The sequence below is a fragment of the Macrobrachium rosenbergii genome, chromosome 43 (genome assembly GCF_040412425.1).
Source record: "Macrobrachium rosenbergii isolate ZJJX-2024 chromosome 43, ASM4041242v1, whole genome shotgun sequence".
Taxonomy (NCBI): Eukaryota; Metazoa; Arthropoda; class Malacostraca; order Decapoda; family Palaemonidae; genus Macrobrachium; species Macrobrachium rosenbergii.
In genome coordinates, this window is record NC_089783.1 from 14,693,108 (window position 1) to 14,704,281 (window position 11,174).

The window sequence follows — 11,174 nt, forward strand, 5'->3', positions numbered from 1 at the left end:
ACATTCCAAGTGATAAAATCCATGGTAATCTTAAACTAGAATTTAAAGGTTAATGGCAAAAATGATTTCATCACAGGCAACATTACGAAATTTTCTGAATTTCCCAGATTTCTTTCAACATAGTGCAGCCCATTATTATAACAACCCCTACACAAACTCATCAAAAACTTCAAATCAATATAAATATCATAGTTTCATAGTTATCCCATACAATTTAGTACATAATTTCATATCATGAACTTATGTATCCTTAAGAATGTGAACCACCAACATATAGTCATGTCTAAAAGGAATATGGAGGTTTTTAATGGAGTTTTTACACTGAATTACTCTGCTTACAAGGTAACATGTATAGTCTAAACTACTGTTTCTACAGAATTTCCTCCAAAATCCCAAACAGAATTAAAAACATTGTAACTATTTCCTCATGAAATTAAACAGACTTCTGAGAGAAAAAATGCTAAACTTCTTTAGTTCACATGGGCAATTCAGATTGTAAACAAAACTCTCAATATCATCACTAACCTCGGCTCTGGTTCTACTAGCATAAAAATCTGATCATGTATCAGAATTTAAGTGACACCTGACTGCCCACTCAATTTCAAATTTACATTTTGTAAATACTGTAGAATGAAAAGTGACAATCTGAAGGTATAGCCTGGCAAATTACAGTGGTCCTCCATCTCTTCAGGAAACCACTCAAGTGTCTCATAGTAACCTAATCTTATATTCCCAACGGTGGTCTGAAGTAACATGTTGGGATAAGCCCAGCCTAGTTTATATAACTGAAAAGAATTCAAGCTGAACAAACTTTTTTATACGTGATTATAAAAAATCAGGAGTAAAAAAGACATTAATGACCATGAACAAAAATGGGTGACACAAAAAAGATTACTTACTGAAGCCAAAGCAAAAAGTACAAAAACAATCATGGTGAAGGACAATTACACAGTAATCATGAATACCCATGACTTAATTTAAAGAACAAATTAATTCTTGGCCAAGAACACTGCGATATCTCACTGAACAAAGGTGCACTGAATCATATTCAAACTTGTATGTACATACATATATACATTGTCAAAATACTTTTACTATACCCAACCACATATTGGAGTGATGTTCTACTGTATGCACATTTAATATAAGCACTGAAGATAGCCTATCTTAATGATTCAAACACTTGTTAGTACAAAGTGAATGAACAAGACAACAGCTGAAATTTTTTACTATTCCTTCAAGACTAACCTTCATGAAAAAAAAGTACAGGAGACTGGAGAAATGCTGTCTTATAGCAATACATACTGTGTATTGGCATTTAGTATGAGAGAGAGAGAGAGAGAGAGAGAGAGAGAGAGAGAGAGAGAGAGAGAGAGAGAGAGAGAGAGAGAGAGAGAGAGAGAGAGAGAGAGAGAGTATATATTATATATATACAGTAAACCCTCCGTATTCGAGGTCTCACAATTTTCAGACTCATATATTCACGGATTTCTCTTTGGAACGTATCTACTCATTATTCGCCAAAAATTCGCCCATTCGCGGTATTTTTCACTGGGAAATATTCACTGAATACTGTATTTTCATGACTAAATTCACTTTTTGTGATAAAACTATTAAAATACTCAGGTAATGCTCGAGTTATGATGATTCACCTTACGATAATTCGATTTTGCAATGGGGTAAGCAATTAATACTGATACGACAATATTATTTTTTAAATATTTTTAAATTTCGGGCGGGCACAGGCAGCAGCATAATCAGGCAGTGCGAGATACCAAATTACAATAGACAACTTTTCCTCCATCTCTTTATCCCATCTTCTAGTTAAAAAAGTAAAAGAGAATGATAAAAGTATTGTTAGTAATGTTATACTCTTGTGTAAATGCATACAGCCATAAACAACCAACCAAGAAACTGTTGTTTTGCTTATAACCGAATTGGATAACAACAGCCCTTTCGCTTGTATTTCAACCATCGTACAGTAATAAACAATTACAGTAGGTTATGGCACAAATGACATTAAGCAGAATAGGACTGATATATTTTTACATTATATCCTTATTCGGTATGGATAAAAGATTGTCAAGGAAATATACAGCTAAATTTAAGCTGCAAGTTGTAGCTGAAGCTGAGAAAACAATGTTCAAGCTGCTAATGACTATACTGTAAGTTATCGTTCATCAGCTACATGATGAAACACGATCGCAAATGAAATGGGAGAGAAAGTATTTTAATCAAAATACTGAGAGAACACATTACTTCTTTTTTTACGCCGATAAACGATAAATACGTAAAGCTCGTATTATGATGAAATCAAGTGAAAATAGCGAACTGAATCTTGAATCTTTTTTTACACAAAACAAATGCCCCCCAAGCGGCCATCATCATCTATTAACGAAAATAATAAGTTAATTTCACAGCGAGACATATTTTGGTTATATTTAGACTTAAAAACACTTCGTATAACAAAAAATAACCTTGCCCCATGTAAATAAAGTATCTAGAGATTCATTTACGCTAACTAGAAGCAAGAAAAGCACTCTGAACTGAGTTAAATGTGGCGAAATAAACACCGCGTAAACATTTCCAAACCAAAATATTGATTGCTATGATCGCAATTTATAATACAAAAGCATATAAGAATACATACAATATTATTGGATACAGTGAATTAAAGCATAACATTTTAAAAGATCCATGGAAAAGATGCAAATAGTTATGCTGATGTTTGTATAATACGACATGTTAATACAGTATAGAGTATAATGCAGGTTACGCTACCGTGTATGTATATAATATACCATGGTGTAGGCTAAGCTCATTCTTGTTTGTTATTCAATTTCTCTTTGTATTGAATTATCATAAGTCACACTGCATGAAACTCCAGCATTAGCTGATATTAATAATTACTATACCGTGTACGTAAAGAGTACATTTTATTGTGGTTGGCTAGGCTACGCTACCATACAGTATATGTATACATGGTACAGAATACCCTAGTGTAGGCTAGGCTATGTTCGAGATACGTTTTGGTATTTCTTAAGTTTTTTCCAACAAACGATGGTTTTTTGGAACCACACCCCTCATAAGTAGGATAATACCTGTACAGGTATAAGCATTTTTAGTTTGTTTTGTGTGTGTCCGAACCATCAAAATAGGCAGTTCTAAGTGTTTTTAGAAGGGTTCAAGTATTTGCTGGTTTGAGCTATTCACGGGGTGTGGTATGCATCCCCACGAACATGGGGGTTTACTGTGTATGTATGTATGTATGTACACACACACACACACACACACACACACACACACACACAATATATATATATATATATATATATATATATATATATATATATATATATATATATATATATATATATATATATGCAGTTGACCTTTGTTAAACCGAACCCTGTTAATCCAGATATCGGATAAGACAGACACTGAAGAGGGTCAGCCGACTTAAAATACCTAATGTTCGACCACTATTTAAGATAGTTACTGTTCCTCCACTCGTCGGGTACCATTTTCCTTATTTACCCAAGGTCTGTATTTATACTGTACTAAACTGAAATGCTTTTAACTTGTAACCAATTAAACTTGCGCACAGTACATACCGTCATTAAGAAACAGTTATTGTCTGGAAGGGTTGAAAGTATCTTAGCCAATCACTGAGCATTAACAGTTTTACCCATCTCCTGCCTGACTGGTAGCTACAGTACAATGCTTTGTTTGTGTTTTAGGAAAGAAAAGACATGACAAAGGTGAACTTTACAAAGACACCCACAAACATCACACAAAACAAAAAGCACATCCATACTCACCTCACCAGACAAGCACTTAATAACCTTCCCAACAACAAAATACTCGGCACCCCCCCACCCAACATAAGCAGCACAGAAACACAGCTCTCAAGACTGGAGAGAGTACACCTGACTTGACTTCGCTGTGGTCATCATCAATCACTAAACACCTACAAACACCGCATAGACAACACCCAAACAGACATATGTCCACTCTGCCAAGTTAGTCCGCACACAATTACACATCTCTTAGTAGATTGCCCTAACTTGGCAGCCCTTAGACAACAACACAACATCCACACTACCACACAGTTATGGTCAGATCCAGTAAGTGTGGTGTCCTTCTTGCGCGGTGCAGGCTTCCTGGCATAACAAGAGTCTGGGGAACCACAACAACAACAACAACAACAAAGACAAAAGCTGAGTTACTGAACAATACTTGTGTTTACTGGCAAATGACATGAGAGAGAGAGACAGAGAGAGAGAGAAAATTTCCAGTTCCCTCTATGCAGTGTTTTGAGGGTATGTCAATGCAGTATTACTAAATATCTTTTGAAGCAAAAAAAAAAAAAAAAAAAAAAAAATTGCTGAAGAATCTCTGAACCAACAATTCTGCACTGAAAATAATAAAGAATTAACTCTATTCATGTAATCAGTTAAATACACACACTATTAAAAACTGCAGTGTATTCAAAACACACTCACTTATGTCATCGTTAGCTTCTCTAGGCAAAACGTTCTTTCTCAGACAGAATACAGCTAAAACCTGATTGGCTGGCTGGTTGCCATGGAGATCTGCTAGACAATGACAGCCCTCTACTTTTATTCTATTTATATACACATATGTGCGAAGGCACTAAGATTGAACGTTGCCATGATCATGATTATTTGACTGCTGATGGCAAAAATTACTCAATAATTTGTTTTACATAATTATTCCTTCATGAGAACAAGAATTCAACAGTAATTTTAACTTTAATACTACAGACAGTCTCCGGTTTACAACAGGCTCGGCTTACGACGTTCCGAGTTTACGACGATTTTCAAATATATTCATAAAAAAATAATTTCCTGGGTTACAATACACGTTCCAGGTTTACGATGTTAACAACGCCAGTCTGACAGAAGAAATATGGCTGCAGAATGGCAGAATGGTCAATTTTGGACGGTTTTCTGTTGAAAAACTCAATGTAAATGCAGGGTAAATTGTTTTCAAGGCACCCAAAGTATTAAGAGTAAGGTTTTTTACGATTTTCGACGGTATTTCAGACGACGCCAGTCCAACGACGATCTGAAGAAATATGCATCCAAAACAGCAGAATGGTAAATATTTGGAAGGTTTTTATTATGAAAAATTCAATATAAATGCAGGATTCGTTGTTTTCAAGACACCCAAAGGATTAAAAATAAGGTTTCCTCATGATTTTCGACGGTATTTCAGGCGACGCTAATCTGACGATCGGAAGAAATATGCATCCAAAACAGCAGAATGGTCAATATTTGGAGAGCTTTTATTATGAGAAACTCAATATAAATGCAGGACTGGTCATTTTCAAGACACCCAAAGGATTGAAAGTAAGGGGTTCTTACAATTTTCGACGGTATTTCGGACGACGCCAGACGGACGACGATCGGAAGAAATATGCATCCAAAACAGCAGAATGATCAATATTTGGAGGGTTTTTATTATGAAAAACTCAATATAAATGCAGGATTCGTTGTTTTCAAGACACCCAAAGGATTAAAATTAAAGTTTTCTTATGATTCTCGACGGTAATATTTGGGATGGCTCGGTGTCCAAAGCATACGACGGAAGAAAATTTACATTTGCGGATTTTTTCATGGAACAAATATTCACTAATTACTGATTTTTATTTTATTTACATTACTATATATATTTTTTATGATGAAAAAATTATTTACTAATTTTAAAATATTAATATTAAGGTAACCACAGCAAAGTATCGATAAAAGTTAAATTAAAATCCCGTTAAATCATAAAACTGCTTACCGATGTAATCACTTCATTCAACCTCTCTCTCTCTCTCTCTCCTCGAATAATTCACGAATAATTTCACTTTTGAGATTAAAAAAGTAAGGCCAACCGCCCATATCTCTCTCTGTACTGCGTATATCCTTCAAAAAAATATCGATTACAGTATATAAACATAAAAATATACTAAAATTCCATCATCGCTTGTGTGACAATTTTTTTTATTGCTTTGACGTAGGCTTATGACGATACCAGCTCGGGGGATTACAAGTAGCCAGTAACAGAGCTCGTAGCAACCCCTTCTCCCCATGACGATACGCTATTGGCTGGCAGAACTAACAGTAGCCAATAACAACTCGTAACAACCCCCTCTCCCTCTTCCCACCTTCCTTGACGACATGCTATTGGCAGGAAGGGTGGGATTTTAACCAATCACAAAGCTTTTATCTCACGGGCTTTGCATACACCATAAAGAGGGTGCGTAGTATTTCTCTCTCTCTCTCTCTCCGACGAGAGAGAGGAATGACTGCATAAGATTTTTCTAACAAATTTGTGTTTGTGGGAGATGACGACTAACCACGTTTGTAAGATATATAAATGACTTACCTAATAATAAGTGCTAATTTTCAAATATAAGATTAAATAATAATAATAATACAGTATACTGAAATTACAACATTTATGCATTTTCAAAGTAGACTAAGGGCAGAAGACCAGTTTCTCCCTTCCTTCCTTCCTCTCTCTCTCTCTCTCTCGCCAAAAGGTAGAATGAGAAATGGATAGATATATTATGAATAGATACTAAGTTCAGCCCTTCACTCTCTCAGGAAAAGATAATGCTAATTTGAGTCTCTTTACCTATGCACACTGTTTGTGTGTGTGTTCATGGTGCTTTAAAAATGCTTAGTAAAGGTAGTAGTAGCCTACATCTTTGGAAGACAAAGAAAAAACAATTTTTTGTTGTTGTCTGTCGCAGTAAAGAGAAATGGATTAACATTCCTCGAGAGATTAAAGAGATAAATCCTCTCCCTCTCTCTCTCTTTCTCTCTCTCTCTTTTGCCCGTGCCAGCACAAGAATGGCTGAATGTAAGTCGTAGTGGTAACTCTCTCTCTCTCTCTCTCTCTCTCTCTCTCTCTCTCTCTCTCTCTCTCTCTCTCTCTCTCTCTCTCTCTCTCTCTCTCTCTCTCTCTCTCTCTCTCTCTCTCTCTCTCTCTCTCTCTCTCTCTCTCTCTCTCTCTCTCTCTCTCTCTCTCTCTCTCTCTCTCTCTCTCTCTCTCTCTCTCTCTCTCTCCTAGTGTTTAAGATGACTTTGAAAAGATATTAATAATATGATTTCAAAGATTAATACAGTAGTAATAGGATAATAATTTAAGCTATATTTGATGTAGGATGATACTTTAAGTAAAAATGGGAGAGCAATGTAGTTCTGTGAAATTCCAAGTCTTTTTCTGGTAGATAAGTGGTGAGGCGTGAGTCAGTCTCTCTCTCTCTCTCTCTCTCTCTCTCTCTCTCTCTCTCTCTCTCTCTCTCTCTCTCTCTCTCTCTCTCTCTCTCTCTCTCTCTCTCTCTCTCTCTCTCAGAACAGTAGAATGGTAGAATTTTGATAGGATTTTTTGTCATTTTGTCATTTTCAAGATACCCAAAGGATACTCAAAGGATGACTAAAAGTAAGGCTTTCTTACGATTTTCGATGATTTTTCTGGTTTACGACGATTTTCGGCTTACGACGCGTCGTCAGAACGGAACCCCCGTCATAAACCAGAGACTGCCTTATAGTGGTATGAAAAATCCCACAACAGTCTGTCGTGGTGATATGTCATCACTTGCGAACCCTATTCCCGGACCATCCTCAGAGTTACGACTGCAAACTGATGACGACGTCAGCAACAATAAAAAACAACCCTCTCCAGGATCGATATGATGAAAGTATTTTATAGTCTTACTTATCATTAAATTTCACAAGTTGAACTACAATTATTTTGATCATGTATATTTTTGCATTTTACGGAATGTTTCTGTTGAAAACAAAATGTGTTAGTGAACTTATGGTCTTAATTGTCCCACTATTTTATTATTGATGACCTATATTAACTCACATTCATTTAACAGTATATTAATACAAATAATAATAAACTATAATGAATAAAAGACTAAAATGAAAAAAAAACATGAAAAAATGGAAGAAAATGCTTTTGCTGCAATAGTGATGTTTGATTATGCTCCTGACCCCACAGTTCCGAAATCCGAAAAATTCCAAAAACTGAAACACATCTGGTCCCAAGGATTTTGGGAAAAGGATTGTGTACCTGTAATCTAAATTTCATTATCTTACTTTTCATTTTTGAGACTCCCCTTCTTTTTACTTAACAATTATGCGTTCATGTCTCGACCTAGGCATCTGCATATACGGTTGAATTCTATCATTTTTATCATGTTTTAATTCTTCAATTTTCATCTTTTACCATGAGCTTTAATTCAAACATTTCTACATTGGTCTATTATTCATACTCTTTATAAAAATAATGAAATACGGTATATTTATAGGCATATATGCAGATATCACCGGTTAAACCGGACTATCACCTAAGACAGACACCCTGACCCCTCTATTAGTACATCTTAACTAGGGCCAACTGTCTGCATGTATGTATATACAGTAATACCTCGAACTTGCGCGATTCGAGTTGCACGAATTCACAAACACACAAATATTTCATTGGAACCCAACTAATGGTCATAGACAAGTTTTTCACAGACACGTGAACATTTGCGAACACTGAGAAACCCAGCAAAAGTGTTTTAATCTTTTATGTAATTTATAAGTTTTCAAGCTTTTATGTATAAATTAAATAACATTCAATATTATTAACAGTAATAATTTCTCTCTCTCTCTCTCTCTCTCTCTCTCTCTCTCTCTTTTAGTGAGATGAATTTTTATGGTACATGTATACATACAGGTATGTTTATTTGTATGATAAATAAACTTTTTACCTAATAATAAGTACTAATTTTCAAATAATAAAAGGATTTTGACAAAGGAAAAATCTATTTCTGGAGAGGGGCCCGTGTCACCCAGTGAAATAGTCCATTCAGCACTTATTTCTAGGTAATTCCGTTGCTAGATACCAGAGAAAGCTAAATGAAATGCTGGAGTTACTACCCCCAGAGCGAGCTCCACTAGATGGAGTCGTGTATGGAAAAGGGTGAACTACAAAAACACGGAACCTTATCCTATAGAGATTCCCAATGTCAAAAGTCCCAACGAGAGAGGTGCCGATACAAGCCCATGCACTACTCGCGGACTGTATGCACTGTATGCAAGGCAACACTAGCCGCATTCCATTTTAGCACGTTTTTTCGTTCACACGTAATTTCGTTGTGATCCTTATTTTGTGCTCTATTTTGGATTTTTTATGGCATCCTCGCAAGGTTCTTCTTCAATTACTTGAGTACCAGTGTTTTATTGTTTTTTAGGCGATTGAGGCTCCTTATTTTCCTTTAGTTTAATAATTAAAGGGATTTATAACGCCCGTCTCGATCTCCTCTCACGTCGTCTCTTGACCTCTCTTGGTCTTGGGTCGGCATGTTTGTTTTGTGTTTTTTATTTGTATCCCTTTTTATTTGGGATATTTTACCATTAATGATCCCTAACTTTAGTGGGTTTGATTAATTTTATGTTTGTTCTGTACCCATTTACTACGAGAAGTGCTGTTTAGCGTTTAGGCTACGAGCTACCCCTCGGGCCCATTAAGCTTTTTATCATGGCTTCATTACGAGTGATTTTTATTACGGGAGTGATGTTTAGCGTTTAGGCTACTGAGCTACCCACTCGGGCCCATTCGCCTTTATCATGGCTTCATTACGAGTGATGTTTAGCGTTTAGGCTATGAGCTACCCCCTCGGGCCCATTAAGCTTTTTATCGTGGCTTCATTACGAGAAGTGTTGTTGAGCGTTTAGGCTACGAGCTTCCCCCTCGAGCCCATTCGCTTATTATCATGGCCTCATTATGTTTTATTTTTGTCCCTCACTTCTCTTAGCCTTTGGGGATCTTATTTTCATTGATACTGTTACGGTTTTTACTTTGTTTTTACTTTGTTTTTATAATTTTGTTTATTTTGTGAATTTTGTGTTCCCTTCCTGGTCAAGTGCTGTCTTGCTGTTTAGGCTACGTGGTTCCCCCTCGGGCCTATTAAACTTCTTATTTTGGCTTTATTTTGCCTTGTTTTAGACTCACTTCTCTAAGTGTATGGGAACATGATTTTCATTGGTACATTTAATTTTTGACCTTGTGCTTGGATGCTAATAATAATAATAATAATAATAATAATAATAATAATAATAATAATAATAATAATAATAATAATAATAATAATAATAATAATAAAACTGTAATTACAAAATTCATATTATTTTGAACAAACAAATTCTTCCCTCTCTTGTGTAAGGAGATTGAAGGCAAAAGCTGTCAGAGATGTCATTTAACATGACAAGAAGGAGAGTGTTGCTAATCAGTGGTCATATTTTTCTTGTAATTCTGTGTGTGTGTGTGTGTGTGTGTGTGTGTGTGTGTGTGTGTGTGTGTGTGTGTGTGTGAGTGTGTGTGTCCATCATAATTCATAAAAAATTTCACTCTCTTAAGTAAGGACAACTGTTTTCTCTTTTCTTGTAACACTGTGTGTGTGTGTGTGTGAGTGTGTGCGTCCATCATAATTCATAAAAAATTTCACTCTCTTAAGTAAGGACAACTGTTTTCTCTCTCTCTCTCTCTCTCTCTCTCTCTCTCTCTCTCTTTCCCAGCCCGAGAAGAACCCTAAGAGTTCAGAGGTCTGGTTAAACAAATCATTTATAACTAACTAACTCTCTCTCTCTCTCTCTCTCTCGTTGGAAGTTAGCCAACCTACATATCACAGCACTGTTTCTCTGTATGTCTTTAACTGCACAGTAGATAATTTTGAATTGATCTAATTTTACCTGTACCGTTTACAAATTGTAAATGCGCCGTTCTAAAACATAGAGACATACAACATTTCAGAACAAAGAGAAAGTGACAGAATAAAGAAGTTTTTAAAAACGAGGTTGAGAAGACTTCTAAAAATAGATCGGTGGAATGGGGGAGAGAGTTACACCATTTATTTCTTTTTTTAAGGGTAATGTATTAAGCCACCTTTTAAATGAAAATACACTAATTTTAATTTCATTTAATAGTTAGTTTAATACTGAATTTCCATCTTTTGATATCTAACTTAAGAATAACTTTCTCTCGTGTTATTCTCTCAGTCTCTGTAATAATTGATAAATAATTTCACTTTCCTAAGTAAGGAAACCCTTCTCTCTCTCTGTCTCTCTCTCTGTTTCTCTCTCTCTCTCATAGTTAGCGCT

General features: G+C 35.6%; 1 protein-coding gene across 4 annotated transcripts in view; it reads right to left on the reverse strand.

The window, feature by feature from the left end:
• The window catches only part of LOC136828589 (1-acyl-sn-glycerol-3-phosphate acyltransferase delta-like), a 136,753-nt gene that overhangs the window by 73,253 nt on the left and 52,326 nt on the right, over positions 1-11,174 (reverse strand). The window lies entirely within an intron of this gene.